Below are 18,036 nucleotides of genomic sequence, written 5' to 3' on the forward strand. Positions count from 1 at the left end.
ACTCCTAGGAATTTACCCCAAGAATGCAGCACTCCAGTTTGAAAAAGACAGATGCACCCCTGTGTTTATCGCAGCACTATGTACAATAGCCAAGAATTGGAAGCAACCTAAGTGTCCATCAGTAGATGAATAGATAAAGAAGATGTGGCACATATACACAATGGAATATTATTCAGCCATAAGAACAAAACAAATCCTACCATTTGCAACAACATGGATGGAGCTAGAGGGTATTATGCTCAGTGAAATAAGCCAAGCAGAGAAAGAGAAATACCAAGTGATTTCACTCATCTGTGGAGTATAAAAACAAAGGAAAAACTGAAGTAACAAAACAGCAGCAGAATCACAGAACCCAAGAATGGACTAACAGGTACCAAAGAGAAAGGGACTGGGGAGGATGGGTGGGTAGGGAGGGATAAAAGTGGGGAAGAAGAAAGGGGGTATTATGATTAGCATGCATAATGTGGGGGGTGGGAGAAAGGGGAGGGCTGTGCAACACAGAGAAGACAAGTAGTGATTCTACAACATTTTGTATGCTGATGGACAGTGACTGTAATGGGGTTTGTGGTGGGGGGTACTTGGTATACGGGAGAGCCTAGTAAACATAATATTCTTCATGTAATTGTAGATTAATGATAAAAAAAAAAAAGAGAAAGAAAAGGGGGATTACTCCCTGATAGGATAAAACTAACTGCAAATCAATGATTAATGCATGCTTTACATATCCTTAATTTTGGTCTTTTAAAGGGTGTCAGATGATCAGCTATGGAAGTACATTTTTCTGATAATACTCCTTTCTCTTAAAAAAAAAGCAGTTCCTGTGTGGTGATCTCCAATAGGTTCTTCACAATGGTATAAAGGTCATATCAAAGAGTGGTCAAAGGGTTTGTTTGTGTTTATACGGAGGATCAAAGCCTAATTTGCCTACCCAGAAAACAAATTAAGATACAATATGAAGAAAAACTTCAACATCAACATCCTCTGGAAGAGTCATTCCTGAAGGTGATCATCAAAAAACTTCAACAAAGATCCTGGTGCTGCTGCAGTTGTAGCTGCATTCATCCCACCGGTTCCTGGACTTGCCATTGGAATGAAGAAGGAGATATCTAAGCTGGCCTGTGCATACAGTAAAACAACAAGTTTCACTGGATCTATACTGTCAGAACTCAACCAAGAATTAGGAGAAGTGCAAGTTGCAGTGCTCTAAAATCGTGCGACTATACACTATCTCTGTTAAAAGAACATATGGGATGTTAACAGTTCCCTGGAATGTGCTGTTTTAATTTGTCTCATTTTTCTCAAACTATTCAAATTCAGTTAGACAATATCCATCATATCATTGATAAGTTTTCACAAATGCCTAGGGTACCTAACTGGTTTTCTTGGTTTCACTGGATATGGCTGGTAATTGTAGGTCTGCTTTTGTTATGTAGCTGTATTCATTCCTATTATGTTAATGTGTGTGCACAATTTAATTAGTAGTTTAAAACCTATGTGTGCTTATGTTACTCTATAAGAAGATATGTCAAAGAAATAATCAATCTTCCTATGTTTTCTTCCATCTGCTACTTCTACAGCTTTTCTTCTTCCTTCCTAATTACAACCCTTTAGTAGAATTCATGCCTCATATTGAAAATTACCGAGTGTCATAATTCTTCCAAGTGGTAAAGATACCTCAAGACAAATGCTGGGCATAGAAGCCACAGGGCATAAATCTGCAAAGAAGTAAAAAGCTAACCTTTTCAAACAATATTGCTTCTCTCTCACTTACCAACTTTACATTTCCCTGTATGGCCCCAGAAGATGACTGGTTAGCCAGAGACGGGTAAGATTCCTCAAGGGAGGAACAACCTAAGACAGGCACAGTCACAGGGGGGCCATCAGGTGAGAAATTGGGGATCAACAGAGGTGAGGGTCAGAACCTCACCCCCCCTGTTTTGAGAGAAATCTTCTGCATCCGTGGATGTTTTGTTGCCCTTGTCTAGCTTGGATTAATACTTAGTCTATAGGCACAGACCTGATCATCTACATTTGCCCTCTTACAGCACTAAATTATGCTTTCTACCTTTATCTTGCATCTACCTACCACTTCAGCACTTTATTAAAAATAATAATAATAATAATAATAATAATAAGGGAGAAATGTGGGATGCACATATAAATCAAGTATAAAAATCAAACGAATAATCATATCTAACTTGATTGTTTATAGTTCATGATGCATGATCCAAACTGAAAGTTTCTGTGATATGACTGCCCTTGCACTGTTTACCATGTAAGAACTTATTCACTATGTAAGAACTTGTTCACCATGTAAGAACTTGTTTGTTATGCTTCAGAAGATTGGAGCCTGTTGAGAATTAGGCTTGGGGTTGATTAATGATTGTGCATTGAGTACCCTATACAGAATTTTATTTTTGTTAACAACCATTTGATCAATAAATATGAGAGATGCCCTCTGAAAAAAAAAATGCAGCTGCAGAAGTATTGGTATGAGATAAAGCTGAATATTATGACAATCTTGGATGAGGGAAGAACTTCCCAAGTATGACACCAGATCCAGAATTCACAAAGAAAGGAACTGATTCTTTTTTCAATGCATCCTAATTGAAAACTCCTACATGGACAAATGCCAGAAATACTAATAACAAAATACATTCACAGCAGATAACACATAAAATAAGCTAATATCCATCCTTCAGAAAGAGCTGCTCTTACACATCAGTATGGTATAAAAGAAGAAGACATTTGTGAAATGGCAAAGGTTATGCACAGTCAACTTGCAAAATAGGAAATACAAATACCCAACATCAAAGGAAATGTGTTCAATTTCACCAAACAAATAAAAATGAAATCAACCAAGAGATGTACATTTTACCTATCTGATTTTGCAAAAAACAAATGACAGGTACTATTCAGTGAAGGAATTGGGCACTCTTCCATAGTACTGCTTGGATTGTAAATGAACTCAGCACAAACATTTTGGGAGCGATTTGTCAACATTTGTCAATATTTTAATTGCTAATATGCTTTTAACTATAAATTCCAATTTTTAAGGATGAGTTCTATAAGAGAAAACAGTATGAAATATAGAGTTAGAAAAACCTAAATTTTTATCTTTAGGGATTGGTTAAGTAAGTTTTGCTACAGTGTGTATACTAGAACATTATGCAGTGGTTAAAAATAATGAAGTAGATCTTCATATTCTCTTTTGTAAAAGGTCCATGGTGAATTGCTAAGTGACAAAGTAATATGATGTTCTCTATTGTGTAACCTAACTACAGGGATTCAGTTGGATACAGGATGTATATCTGTGAATTCAGAGACATTTACATAATGCTGTATTTCAGATTATTAACACTTTTTATCTCTAGAGAATTAGATTGGGAGGAAAAGAGCAGAGAGGAGAGTATCATATGTTCTACTTTAAATCTTTCTGTATCATTTCAATTTTTTTTTGTAGGGAGCACGCATTACTTTTATAATAAAAAAAAACCTACAAAGATTTACAAGTTCTTTGCTGAAAATAAATATGAAAATAGAAAAAAAATGTAATCATAGATACTATTGGGAGGGTAAATTTTGCAAAAAAGGGTAGGGTAGATTGATAGGGGAAGGTTGTAGTGGTGGAATTATTTGGACCTTACAGAGATAGTTCATTTATGAATTCATAAGGCCTGCCTCAATTTAGTATTTTAGAACATCTCTTCTCTCTCTTTGTGTCTGTCTCAATCTCTCCTCTCTCTTCCTGTGTGTCTGTGTGTTTGTGTATGTGTTGTTTACCAGCATTTTGATCACTAAATAGACATACTGCTTTTCTCACTTCAATTATAGTATGGGGATTTTACCTATTTTTCTGTTGTCTCTTACTAACTGTGTGAACCTAGGAAACCTCTGTGTCTCAGTTTCCTCATCTGTAAAAATAAGATAATAGTAGCACTTCCCTCACAGTGCTGTTGTAAGCACTGAGTTAATACATTTAAAGTGCCTGGATACAGTATAAGCACTCAAGAGATTTAGTTATGAGTATTATTATTATTTTTTAACTGAAGTATCATTGATATACAATCTTACATTGGTTTCAAGTATAGAACACAGTGGTTCAACAATTACCTATATTATTAAATCCTCATCCCCTACTAGTCCAGTTACTATCTGTCAACATAGGAAGATATGTGTGGATAAAATGAGAGTCCCTGTGGCCAGGATTCTCACCGGGCCCTGGTTGACTAGCTCACTGCACACCTGTGGGCAATACATTGCTGCTGTCTCTATATAAAGAGTTCCACCCAGGGCTCTGGGTGTGACATGGTGGCACGCGGCTGCAGGGCTGCAAGAGAGCAGAGGCTGGAGTGGTGGCAGTGCTGAGGACAGAGGCCCAGAGGATGGCTGTGTGGACAGAGGGGCCCAGAGGCAGAGACTAGCTTGCTGCATACAGACTCGCTCTGAGTGAATGGGATTTTAATGATGGACCTGCCACCTGGGAATAAATTTGGGTATAACCCTTTCATCCCAAGAACATTTTGCTGTCAATTTTTTTGGTCACATTGAATCCATAACGAACTTGCCCGGGGGTGAAACCCATTGGAAAGACAATTGGTGAAAGTCTGCAGGGTTCATTGTTGACCAAGGAAAAAGACAGGCTGCCCTTATGGGAGGGGTGCTTCAGCAGGCCACCCCTGTGAATGGGGAGACATTGGATTGTCCCCCAGTGGCTATGTGGTTTGAGGTGGCTTCCCTCCTAGAGGACTGGGCCCCTCTCCAAGACCGGAGGCAAGTGGAAGTGACACCTGAGGCTGTAGAGGTGGCCCTTGGTATAGTAAGAAGGTCTTTTGAGAAGCAGAATGCCTGGGAGGCAGTGGGGACTGTGGGTTGACTGCTTCTCACACCATTAAAAAGGTCTACAGAAGAGACCCAAGACATGGTGGCATGAGAACGCGAGCTGCAAACTGATGTGGATGCCCTGAAGAAGGAAATGGCTTTGATGTGAGAGGAGGTGCCATTGGGGAGGTAAACAGTTCTTTACAGAATGAGACAGCAGTGCTGCCAGGTGTTCTGAAGGAGGAAGAGGCCATCAAGGAAAAAGACAAACTCCTGAGGGAAGCACAGGCAGAGGTGGTGTGAGAATGTCAGCTGCGAAGCATTGAGGTGAAGGTAAGAGAGCTGCTGAAGACAGAGGTAGCATTGCTGTGAGGCACAGTAGAGTAAGAGGCACTTGCGGAGTGGAGAGAAAGGTGCCATCAGCCCCAGAAATGGAGGAACTGGGAAAAGATGGGGAAAGATGATGGGGTGGAGCTGGAGGCACTGACTCCTCCTGTGTTGAAAGCATGCTCAGTGGTTGTAAAGAAAATAAAGACCCAGCAGTTGAAAGTTCCCCAAGGAGAGGAGCAGCCCCCTCCCCAGGTCGTGGAGCACTCTATGGTCAGCATCTATACTCAGGCTGAGCTGGTGGATTTGGTGCTCCTGTTTAGGCAGGAGCCCTCAGAGTCAATATCAGCTTGGCTCCTGCATCTGTGGGACTTAGGAGTGGATGGAATTGTTCTGTTGGGATCAGAGACTGGAAAGCTGTCTTCCCTGACAGTGCAGCCTGCCTTAAGGCAACAATTACAAAATGCACATCAGACCCCAGGGAGTCACTCCCTCCTCAATTGGCTTATGGCTGGACTTCGTGCTGTGTGGTCCAATCCAGGTGATCTACCATCCTCTCCTGTTAGATGGCAGATGTATGCTGAGCTCCAACAGGTGCTACAAGAGCTACGCATAAGAAATGCCATCTATAGTCCAGAGAATTATAACCCATATGAAGAGATTTTCACTACTGGGATGAGAAATATTGTATTTCAGATGGCCCTCACATCCCTCTTTGGGTCTCTAGTGGCCATTGTTTCCCCTCACTTAGGGCAACCCATAAGCAAGGTGACATTTACAGTAGCAGACTTAGGAGAGGCAGAAGCAATGAGAATCCAGAAAGAAATAAGACCTGTTACTCACAAGAAGAATTTACAGGGTCCTATGAAGGTTACGAGGACCCAGATGTGGGTTGATTTGATACGGGCAGGAGCAGACAGAAGGAAATTAGACAGGAAGCCAAATAGGATCTTACTGGAGCTATGGCAACAGCTGAAACCAGAGCAGCAGTTCCAGCCATTAAGACCAAAGAGGCAGAGGTCAGAGACAGAGCCATTAGTCCAGCCTGTGTGTTTGCAAGACTTTTTGCTGGAGAGGCTGGAGAACAATGTTCGAGCTTCCTTGCACAGGGAGCATTGCAGAGGACTAAGGGCACATAGATCGAGAGGAGAGAATCCTGAAGGACAAAATGAGAGTTCCTGTGGCCCGGATTCTCACCTGCCCCTGGTTAGCTAGCTCACCACACATGTGTGGGCAACAAGACAATGTTACAGAATCATTGGCTTTATCATTAATATTTTAAACATCATTATTTACCACTACAGAACTATTTTAAGTTATTTAGATTGCTTTCATTTTAAAGTAACATTAAATGAGCATCTTTTTATAAGAATCGTGTTTTTCTCTATTTCAGATCAAATCCTAGGGACTGATTTGTGGAAGGTGATTTGCATGTTAAAATTTACAAACATTCATTTGGGCTCAGTGGCCTTGTGCCTTGACTTTTCCGGGTTTGCTGCCCATGTAGAGTAGACCTACTAACCACAAATGTCCACACTGAGCTGCATGATTGGAATCACAGAGGTTCGGGCCTGGCGTGAGGCAAAAGCTGAGGGGAAGGTGAAAGTGATTTGGTTCCTCCATCTTCTCCTTTCTATGCTTTTTTTCATGCTCTCTTTTCTATGCTCTTCAGTTATCCGTCAACTGTTCTGCACGGTCCTTTCTGAGCAGCAGACACTGTGTGGGAACTGCAGAGAAAGCCCAGGGCCTGCCCTGGAGGACCTTGAAGTCTGGAGGCATGGCTACAATTCCATGAAACTTTGATGGCCGGACAGGACACGAACTGAACGGTGGGGGCATCAGCGAGCAACCCCAACTCAGACATGCTGTTTCAGGGCCTTCTGAAGTTCTCGAGGAGAGGAAACTTCAGTTGAGGCAGGAGTAGAAGTTCCATACAGACATTATCTCTAATTGTATGAGCAACACCTGGAAATTACATGCAGTTTAATACGAACCAACTGGGCCATTGTTACTTACTAGATGTGGGACCCAAGGCAAGTTCTTAACCTCTTTGAGCCTCAGCTTCCTTATATGTAAAATGGAGAGGGTGGTGCCTACTTGATAAATTGTGAAAGGCATAGAGAATTGTTTGTGAAGTACGTGGTACATAATGACAAGAGCAAACAGCTGTGCACTACTTTGCAGGTGCCAGGCATTAGTCCCAGTTCCTGTATTATCAGATGTCTCAGACAGTCATTCCCTGGCAATGCACCTTGCTGAATCCTCATAAGAAGCCTATGATGTGGATACTTTCATTATTCTCATTTTACAAATGAAGAAACTGAAGCCAAAGGTGTTAAGCAACTAGCTTGTTACATAGTTTGTAAGTGAATAAACTGGAATTTTAACCTCTGCTTTTAACTGCAATCTTATCAAGAGAGCCTCCACAAAAAGTGCAAAAAATAGTAAATTATTTTTAAAGAGGGAAGAGCACATAATGCACAGGAAAAGGTGCATAAACAGTGTGTAAGAGATGGCATAACACTGATTTATGCATAAGATTGGTTCTGGTGGAATATTATATCAGAATTCTCAGTCACCTACACTAGAAACTGACTCAAAATAGCTAAAACTAAAGGGCATTGGTTGGTAGGATGTCAGTGGACTCCCACAATAGATGGGAGGCTGAAGGACCAGGCTCAGAAACTGTGGAATCCCTGAAAACCCAGGGAACCTCACTAGGCATTGTGGGAAGGAACAGTTGGTAAGCAACACCTGGGAAGAGTAATACCCAACCCTAACCCAGCTGGCTCAAGTTCAAAGCCCTCAGAAAGTGTCTTATTGGCCAATGCATCACCCCTGTCCCCACCACCAGGGCCAGGGAAGGAAGACTGAGCACCTTATCTTCTGTTCCAGGAAATAGTTTCTGAGGGTTTTCCTTTCTCCAAGATTTCACAGTGGAGGAGAATTATTTCCCCATGAGAAAACTGGGGTGCTCTTAGGATGGGGTGGATTTTGGAAGCTAAATAACAGCCTAGTCCACTCCATGTTATTAATAGCAACAATAGTTGATATTGAGGTACCATTCCAGACATCATCAAATGGGAATTCATTGGAACACAGAGGCTTCACGTTCCAAGGAAAGACACTGATCATTTCACACTGTCAAAAAAGTAGACAGTCCTCATTAGCACTCAGAAATTTGAAGTATTTCTGGAAAATGATAACAGCCAAAACATTATTCTTTTTCATCATATGTTTGAAGGCTTGTGCATATATTTCCCCCACCAAAGCTTTGAAATGATAATTTGTTGGTTTTTTCTCCTATTCCAGCTTCCTGGTGAAGAGTTGATTCTTGTATGGTAGGTGAAATATTCCAGCAATTATATTTTCTGTTTTATACTTGGGTACTTCTTTCATACAGAGTGTTGGGGAATTTTAGAAGTGGGGGAAATGTTAGAGATTACCTAATTTCTTCATATAGATAAGGACATTGAGATCTGGGGCATTCTGCGATCTGTCCAATGTCAAGCAGAAACAAAATTCATGTCTCCTGATCTGACTCTCTGCTTTCTCCACTCTAGCACATAGACAATGAAATAGTACTTTCCAGATTTTTTTAATGGTTTGCAACATAACTCAGATCTTTCAGTAAATTGCATGAACTTCCAAATTTCCAGGGATTATATTCTTCCTATTTCATGGGAAAGCCTGGTTCAGTTTCTCTCCAATTTTCCCACAGTCCAGCACTGGCTCCTTTCTCCAGTTTCTACCTCACTCAGCTCCTGCACCTCGCCAGTGTACACTTCATCCTATCATGGGGGTCCTTATGCCCTACTCAGTCAATGAGTGTATTTCCTCTGCTCATCTCCTTTATCTTTGCTTCAAGACCTAGACTATTGTAACCACATAACAGTATTTTAATAAGTGCATGAATGGAAACTTGTAGGTACATTGATTTGACTTGCCAACCACCTTTTTTTGCAACTTACTTCTGCCTTGTACCACTTCCTGGCCCTGCTCTCCAAGACCTCAGGCTGCCAGTGTGCCCACCGTTGCAGCCTGCTCAGGCTGCAGTCACTTGTCCATCACTTTCTCACTGTCTTCCCAACTACCAATAGCAGCCCGCCAGTGAGTATCTTGGGCTTTGTTTACTTTGGTGTCATATTTTGAGGCACAAATGGAGAATGTCTATTTCAGATATTGCTTCACATAAAACACTACACAGCCACTAAGCTTAAAATAACAATGATTGTTTATTTCTTTTGAGTTCATGGCTGGATGGTTTTGCTGATCCAGGCTGCGTTTGCTCATGCGTCTGCTGTCAGCTGCCTGGTCGGCTGGGGCTGGTTGGGTCTAGGATGGTGTTAGCTAGGATGTCTTAACTTTCCTCCACATGGGTTTTGGTCCTTCAGCAGGCTAGCCCAAGCTTGTTCTTCTGCAGTAGCCAAGTTCAAAGAGAGGAGGAGGAAACTCCAAGTTTGTCAAGCCTCTGCTTGTGTCAAGTTTGACATTGTCCCATTGACAAAAACAGGTCACAAGTCTGAGTCCAAAGTCAATGGGGAGTGTGGAGAGATCAGATTCAGGGAAGTGTAAAAACTGGGGCTACTGGTACAATCAATCTACTACAACATTCAATTAAAGGAACGTTTGAAACTATACAAGCTGATTGGTTGTTGCACATATATGTGTATACAAAATAGGTGTGTGTGTGTGTGTGTAGTTTTAACCCAAAGGAATAACAGTAATCAAATGAGTGGTAACTAACAGAGTGGACACTGGTTGTTTCTTTGCCACCCTCCCCTCATGTCCATTTCCTCTAGTTCTTGCAAAGATCCCTGATTCTTTAGGGGTAAATGATTCCTCTCCTCCTATATATGCAGTTTTGAAAGAAGGGCACATGCCCACATTTTGTCAACCAAAGAGCCACTTCCCTCCAGCAACTGTAATGGGCACCTACAGGCTGGGGTAATAACAGACTTGACTGTCAGGTGTTAATGTGAAGCAGGCTCCCCCACCCACTCCTTGCCGGCGAGGGAGCTGCCTCAGTCACTGACACTGTGGACCAAGAGATGGAGACGAACTCACTCCCAGTGGTATTTATTGAGTTGCTGGATCCATCTGTATCTGAAGACAGCAGATGACTAATTTTTTTCTTTGTTTCTGTGAGCCAATAAATCTTCTCTTTTTATTTAAATGAGTTAAAAGATTAATACATACAAAGTGCTTAGATCAATATCTAGCAATAGTAAGCATTCAATATATGCTACTGTTAATTTGTTTATACCAGCTTGGGTTGGATTCTTCTGTCATTTGCAACCAAATGAATCTTAACTAATGCAACAAATGAGAAAATATGATGTTAAAAAGAGTCCATTTATGACAGCAGCACGTTAAATAAAAAACAAAAAATAACCTAGAAAGAAATAGCTCCTTATGAAGAAAATGACAAAACATTATTGAGGGATGAGAAGAAGACTTGAGTATTTGAAAAGAGACAGTAGGAACCTGGACTGGAAGATTCCAAATTTTAAAGAGATGAAATGTCAGTAAAATAACCTACAAATCTTTCTGTTCCTTCTTCCCCCTCTCCACACCCTGTTACTCCTATCCCAATCTCCAAATGCAAACTGTCTTCCTGTAATCAGATAATAAATCCTTCTGATTTAATCCTTCAAATAGTATCTGAATCTATTTCCTCGTCTACATACCCACCCCTGCGATTCCCCTTCGGGCCCCTGTGATTTGTTTCATGGGGTGCACTACCAGTCTTACAATAATCTTCCTCATTTCTGACCCCTCAGGCTCACCCTCAAGTGCAGCTCTTCAGTGACAACTTCAAGGCTTTTCTTGTCCCGCGTTCCCCGCCCTCTGCCAACACTGAATTGCTCATCATGCTCTGCTCAGACTGCCGCGTCTTTCACTGGGGTGCCTTCGCTCATGTTGTCCCTGCGAATGGCGTCTCCCACGGTGCCTAAGACTTAACGCCAGCTACCGCACCCACCTCACTGTAGTGTAACGGACTGTTTATGGTCTACCTTCCGCCTAGACTTGCAGGCAAGCAGCATGTCTTATTCATCTCCGTACCCTGGTGCCTAGCACAATGCCTGGTGTACAGCAGGCCCTTAATGAATATCTGCTGATGGACGAATGAATGGATGCACAGTTCCCTCGTCCTCTGGTCGTATAGGAAAGGAAAACTGAAAGTTTCTTTGAGGCGCATTCCACCTATGCAACAGGACCATAAGAAAGTCTGTGGCAGGGTATGTGGAGCTGCTGAGTGGGAGGAAACAAAGACAAAATAATCAGGATTGAGTGGTGGAAACGAATACCCGTCACTTGTGCTGAAACTGTCATTCCTTGCAGCAGCGAAGATAACAAGACATAAATATTCATAGTGCTGTTTATTCAGACTGTTATGAAGTATTGGCTGAAGATGAGCATTCTGGGATTTTTGCTTCAGTGCCTGAAATTATTACTGATAAAATTTTTTAAAAAAGGAAGAAAACTAGTGAACTAGTGGTCTCAGAACCAGCGAGAGGATGAGAAACTCTCAAGGTAAATGGCTGGGTGAAAGGAGGGTCTGGCCCACCCCAGTCCCAGGGCATGCTATCTGACAAGCCTTCTGGCAATATTGTGAGGGCTACTCTCACTTTAGTGGCAATTGGGCCTGATTACTGAAGACGGTCTCCTCTTTCCTGACAAAGAATATGCATACATTTACATTCCCCAGGCTATTCTTTCTTTCTCATAGAGTATTATTTTATTACTCAAATAGAAATATTTATTACTTTCTTCAGGTTATAAATATACACACTCAAGGGAGAAAATCTAGAAAAACATAGATGTGTATAAAGCATCCTTCTGCCACTCAAAAGTAACCATTTTGGTATATTTTCTTTCAGTCCCTTTTCCGAAAAATATAGAGTTTGAGTGCTGAACTGATGGGATGGAGCCTGGGGCTGTTCATCAGAGATCTGGACTGAGTCAGAAACGCAGCTTGCGGCATACTCTTGCCAGTTTCTAGGTGGGAAGCTCTGAGCAAAGCACTCAGCTTTTCTTGGCCTCAGTTTCCTCCTTTGGAAAGTGTGGATTAAAACAATGCCCCGCTCTGTGTAGTCTGAGGATTAGAAGAAACAAGGATGTAAAGCCCTTGATTTAGGAGTAGCATGGAGTAGGTGGTCAGTACCTGGAGGCTCTTTCTAGTAGCATTTTTATTAATAACTTAAGTCATCTCATCCCAGTGGTCATCCTATACTCTTCCTGTACTTCATCTCTTCAGCCAACGAGTCACCAAATACTGTTGATTTTACTTTTTTGTGTTATGCAATGTATCCCTTTCTCTTTGGGGGAGGAGATATTCAAATCCATCCCCTCAGTCTCTGCTTGGGTTCAGGCCCTCAGAATTTCTTGCTTCCATGTCACAATTTTATTTGCTTCCTTTCCTGCTGCCTTCCAACGCATTTCCTCGGCAGCAAGCAGAAAGAATTTCTTCAGTGTGAATCTGACCGTATCCCACCCCCTGCAGCTGTCACAGGGCCACCAAGTGTACTGTGTGCAGGTGTGTGGTTCATGCAGGGGCGTGTGGGGAGGGTGGTGTGTGTGTGTGTGTGTGTGTGTGTGTGTGTGTGTTTTGGGGATTCTCAGGGTGAGGGAAAGAGCTTTGTGGAAATTTGGAGAGGGAGGAATGGTGTCTGAAATCCCGTTTGGTCTTGAGATCTCCCTGATGCAGGAGGGGAGTTTGGTCCAGAGTCTGAAGACACCAAGTTCTCCAACCCCTGTGATGAGACTGTGGCTGCAAGCAGGGCTGTGGGAGGGACCTGGTAAGGCGGCAGGGCGGGCGGCTCTGAACTATCCGTCATAACGTCCTCGAGACCCAGAGCCGCAGCGTCAGCAGCCCCAGCAGCAGTGAGGCCAGGAGGGCTGACCGCGCAGCGGGGCGCGGGAGGCAGCAGCGCCGGGAGGGGCTCCAGCACCGCGCCAACAGCGAGGCCGCCTCCCGGTGGTTAGGGGCAGCCACACCTGGACGTGTGAGTATCTCCGGGCTGGCTGGGGCCCCTGTGTTCCTATCTCCGAGCAGTCCTAGTCCACCACACTCTTCGCGACTGGGCCCTGCCTCTGTCTTTGGTTCCTGCCTCTCTTCTAGTTCCGTGCCAATGAGCACTGTGCGCTCGAGCTATTCTGAGGTAATGGTGCGCCCTGCGTGGGTGACTATCTGCATGTTTGGGCACCTGGTATATTAGGATTCACTCCAGCTGTCAGTAACAGAGACTATATAATGAACAACTTAAACCAGACAGTTTATTTTACTTTCACATAAAAGTCTGAAAAAGACAGCGTAGGGCTGGTAGATTTGAGGAGGTCCTCAAGGAATTAGGTGCTTCTAGCTCACCACTATGACATCCCTACGATGCAGCTCTTGTATTTATGGTCCAAGATGGCAAATATCACATCTGGTTTATAGTAGCAGGAGGAACTGAGAAACAAGTAAAAGAGGGTACGTTCTGTGTTTCTTCAATGTAACATTCTTAGAACCTTCCCATAACTCCCCACTTACATGCTAGTAGCCAGAATTAGTCAAATGATCATACCTAGCTGCAAAGGAAGACAGAAAAATGTGTCTTTACTCTGGGTAGCCACATGCTCCAGCCCAAAATTAGGAATTTCAGTTACCATAGCAATGGGTTGGTCAGATATTGGCAGATGCTAGGAGAATTTCTATACCTACAAATTCCCACTTATCTTGTATGTAAAATGGTACAGCCCCTCTGGGAAACAATTTGGCTGTTTCTTATAAAACTAAATATATATTACCATATGACTTAACGATTGTAGGCATTTATTCCAGAGATATGAAAAGTTAGTTTCACATGAAAGATGTATACTAACATTCTTAGCCAAAAACTAGAAATCCTTCAACAGATGAATGGTTAAACAAACTGTGATATATTTATTCTATGGAACATTACTTGGCAAAAAAAGGAGGGTGCTATTGATACATGGAAAAATGTGGATAGATAGCTTGGGAATTATGTTGAGTGAAAAAGCTAATCTAAAAAGGTGTATACTGTATGATTGCACTTATAAAACATTCTTGAAATGACTAGATGATAGAGATAGAGAACACATTAGGGGTTGCCAGGGCTTAGGGACAGGGTTGGGCGTGGGGGAAGGAAGGTGGGTATGCTTATAAAAGCGCTGCACAAGTTATCCTTATGGTGCTTGAAATGTTCTAAACATTGGTGTGGTAGTGATTACACAAGTGTACACAAAGGATAAAACTGCAAAGAACTGAAGGCGCACACTCACATGCATACAATTGGTATATGTAACACTGGGTGAAATTTGAGTAAGATAGGTGGGTTGTATCAATGTCAATTTCCTGGTTGTTATATTGTACTATAGTTACACAAGATGTTACCATTGGGGAAATAGAGGAAGAGTATATGGGCTCTCTCCATATCATTCCTTACAGCTGCATGTGGTGAGAAATACAATTGTCTTAGGAAGTTTAATAAAAAATGCTTTCAGAAGCTGGGAAAAAACTTAGGTGGTTAAAACATATTAATCCATTAAAAAAAAACCCACAGCAAGTTATGGCATTTTGGATGGATCCTGTATAGATCCATGCATCTACCTGTAAATAGTAATAATTAAAAAAACAAGAGAAACCCTCACATTGGTGTAGCACATTTGCACGTTAATTCATTTCATATTTAAATAAGAATCAGGAATGAAAGGAAAGGAGCGACACATAGCAGCAATTCACCGGAGAGTTCCGCTTTATTAGGGAAAGGTGCTGGGTTATATAGGAGGGGGCATGAATTGATTGAGGTGTCACTTCTACGGGGCTGGTGGCTGTTGGCTAGGTGCTGGGATTGGGAGGGGGGCGAGAGGTGATTGGGCTTCAGGTGGCGCCGGCGGGAACTGAGGACCCCGAAGAGAAGCCGGAAGTTTGCCATCTTACTGGTGGGGACCCTTCATTCCCCTCTTTCTCCTCTATGGGTTTGTGGACGTTGCTTTCTCTCTGGCTGCTTCCTGCTGAACAGGGGCAGAGAAGGGAGTGAGGGCTTGAGGATTGGGAGGAAAGGGTTGATAGGACTCCACGCAGTAAGGACGAGTAGATGTGGACTTCTTCAGGTTTGGAAATCAATGAAGGTTCCCTGTAACCCATAGGTTGGCTAAGAGGATATGGGTGTCAGGAGCCAGGCGTCTGCGGCTATTGTTTCCAGGAACAGTTTCCAGTGGAGAGAGGGGTCAATCTCAGCGTGTGGTGAGGAGGTCACGTGAGGGTGAGGGATCTTCTGTGGCCAGAAGCTGGTAGTTCCTGAGTAAAAGCTGGTTGAAAGCTAGATTAGAGATTTTTCCGATTTGGGATTTGATGAACTTTATTATACAGGGTAAGAAGAGACAGGCGAGAAGAATGATTATTATGGGACCTGCAATGGGCCAGAGCCAGGTGAGGAGGGGGTTTGTTAGTATTGACGAGAATGGGTTGGAATTGGAAGCAGAGTGGAGACTGGAGGCAAGGTCGGTGAGTTTGGTAATGTCAGTTTCTACAATGCCAGATTCGTTGATGTAATAGCAGCACTCTTCCCAGAGGAAGACGCAGGTGCCGCCCTTCTCGGCTGTAAGCAGATCTAGGGCCTGCTGGTTTTGAAGGGTGACTTTAGCTAGCGAAGTGACCTGTCTTTGGAGAGAGGCTAGAGAATCGGCAGTGGATGTCAGGGCTCCCTCAAGTTTGGCGTTGAGATCTCTAACTGCCTATAGAGAGTGACCCAAGGCTTCTCTCGAAAACCCTGCCCCAATGGCTGAGGTGATCAAAGAGCTACTGACCATGATGGGAAGAAAAGCAGCTCTTTTTGTGCGCGAGGGCAAGGGAGGTTGGAGCTCAAGAAATTCTGCCATGCTGTAAAGTGTTAACTGTGGGATTAGGGTGACGAGAATGCAGGGTGTATCGGAGTTGAGAGGCAGTGAGTTGAAAAGACTTCCATTACACTAAAAGAAGTGTCCCGGTTGCGTAAAAGTCTTAGAGCTGGAGGTAGGGGTGTAGATAGAGAGGCAGTGAAGTGCGCTGGAGGGGGGTGGAGTTGGGCTTACACAGTGGTGGATGGTGAGATTATCTGCGTATTCTGGTTCCCATAGGGGTATGTCTGCCAGGGGGCAGAGGGGTTGTCCTTCTGCATGGAAGGAGTAGTTGGAAATATTAAGGGGCACGGCGGCCAGCAGTGGGCGCTGTAGTGATGCGCACAAGAAACAATTGGCTGTGTTAAGGGTGTGGTTGAGAAAGATGGTGGTGTCCTGAATGAGCTGTAATGAAGAGTAGGAGAAATGGGAAGAGGGGTGGGGATAAGAAGATGAAGAGGCACTATCAAGAATTTGGATAATGACTTTTTCGGAATGTCTGCTATCTGATGCAACTTGAGAGATCTGGGAATGAGAGGGAACATACTTTCGAGAGATATGAAGGGTACTGTGGAGGGTCGAGGACCCCCCGTAGTAAACTGAGGCTGTGACTCTGGCAGCCCATCGAGAGTCCCAGGGATCTGGGATTGATAAGAAGAATGAGCCGTTGGGATATTTCATGAAATGGTTGGAGGAGTAATACTGTGGGTACTGGAAGTTACCTATGTAGTGAATTGTGCAAGACTAGTAGGGACATTTCCTGTAGGTATCTGGCCATCGCCTGCAATAGGCTTGTTTTTGGTCATAGAGGAAGCAGAGGTAGGGAGAATAAGGGTAGCTGCTAGTGAACACTTCAGTGGAGGGAGGAAAGTGGAGGTATAAAGGCTCAGAGCAGCTTTTCAGAGGGCAGTCTGGTGTGGCAATGAGGGCAGTAACTTTTGTTTGATGCTGTGTGTAAGTCTGTCTGACTTTGAATCGCCATACAAAGGAGGCTGGGGTGGTGGGGAAGACAATAGGAATGAGGAAAAAAAGCGAGAGAGCAGTAAAGGAGGAAAAAGTCATGATTCGGGTATGGATGGCAAAGGGGGTGAACGGGATTTTGGAGGAAAGAGGACAGTAAGGTCAGGAGTCTGGAGGGAGGGAGAGTCTGTAAACTTTTGTAGGTTAAGAGATCTTTTAGGTGATGTGGGGACAGAATGGTAAGGGGCGCCCTGAATGTCAGTTTATGAGCTTCTTTCTGCAAGAGCTGTCTAGTGGCTAATGCTCGTAGGCAGGGGGCCCATCTCCTAACTGTGGGGTCTAATTGCTTAGAGAGATAAGCTACTGGGGCAAAGGATGGGCCATAATATTGGCTTAGGACTCCTAGAGCTTGACTGGACCTCTCATGAATGTATAATGAGAAGGGCTTCGACAAATCAGGAAGATGGAGAGCTGGGGCTTCCACAAGGGCTTGACGGAGCTTAATGTAGGAGTGTCGGGGTGAGGAGGATAATGGTTTTTTAGGGGGGCTCTTGCTGAGGTTGTATAGGGGTCTTGCCAACAGGGTGCAGGGAGAAGTTAGGGATCTACGTTCTAAAATATCTAGCTAGGCTTAGAAAGGGCCTAGAAAGGAAAGGATTTTTTTCTTGGTTTTGGGAATGGGCAGGTCAGAGAGGAGCCATTTTCTGTCTAAGGTAATGGACTTTCTTTGTTGAGATAGAAGGAATCTGAGGTAAGTGATAGGAGGGGAAGAGATTTGAGCTTTGACGGGGGATACTCGGTAACTTCTGGAAGCTAGAAGGTTAAGTAGGGAGGCAGTGTCAAGTTGAGACTGTTCCCACGAGAGACTGCAGAGTAGAAGATTGTCTATGTATTATAAGGTGGACTTGGAGTGATCATGATGAAACTGTTTGAGGTCCTGAGCTAGGACCTGTCTAAAAATATGGGGACTATCTCGGAAGCTTTGTGGCAAAACTGACCAAGTGAGTTGTTTAGAATGTCTTGTGTATGGGTCCATCCAGGTGA

At 43.3% G+C, this 18,036-nt stretch overlaps 1 long non-coding RNA gene across 2 annotated transcripts in view; it reads left to right on the forward strand.

Moving 5' to 3' along the window:
• The first annotated feature begins 13,001 nt into the window (after positions 1-13,001).
• LOC118972745 (uncharacterized) overlaps positions 13,002-18,036 on the forward strand; it is a 49,190-nt gene continuing 44,155 nt past the window's right edge. For both annotated transcript variants that reach the window (XR_005061825.2, XR_005061826.2), the window contains exon 1: positions 13,002-13,157. This is a non-coding gene — a long non-coding RNA (uncharacterized lncRNA). The remainder of the gene's footprint in view (positions 13,158-18,036) is intronic.

This window comes from Manis javanica, chromosome 6 (genome assembly GCF_040802235.1).
Source record: "Manis javanica isolate MJ-LG chromosome 6, MJ_LKY, whole genome shotgun sequence".
Lineage (NCBI taxonomy): Eukaryota > Metazoa > Chordata > Mammalia > Pholidota > Manidae > Manis > Manis javanica.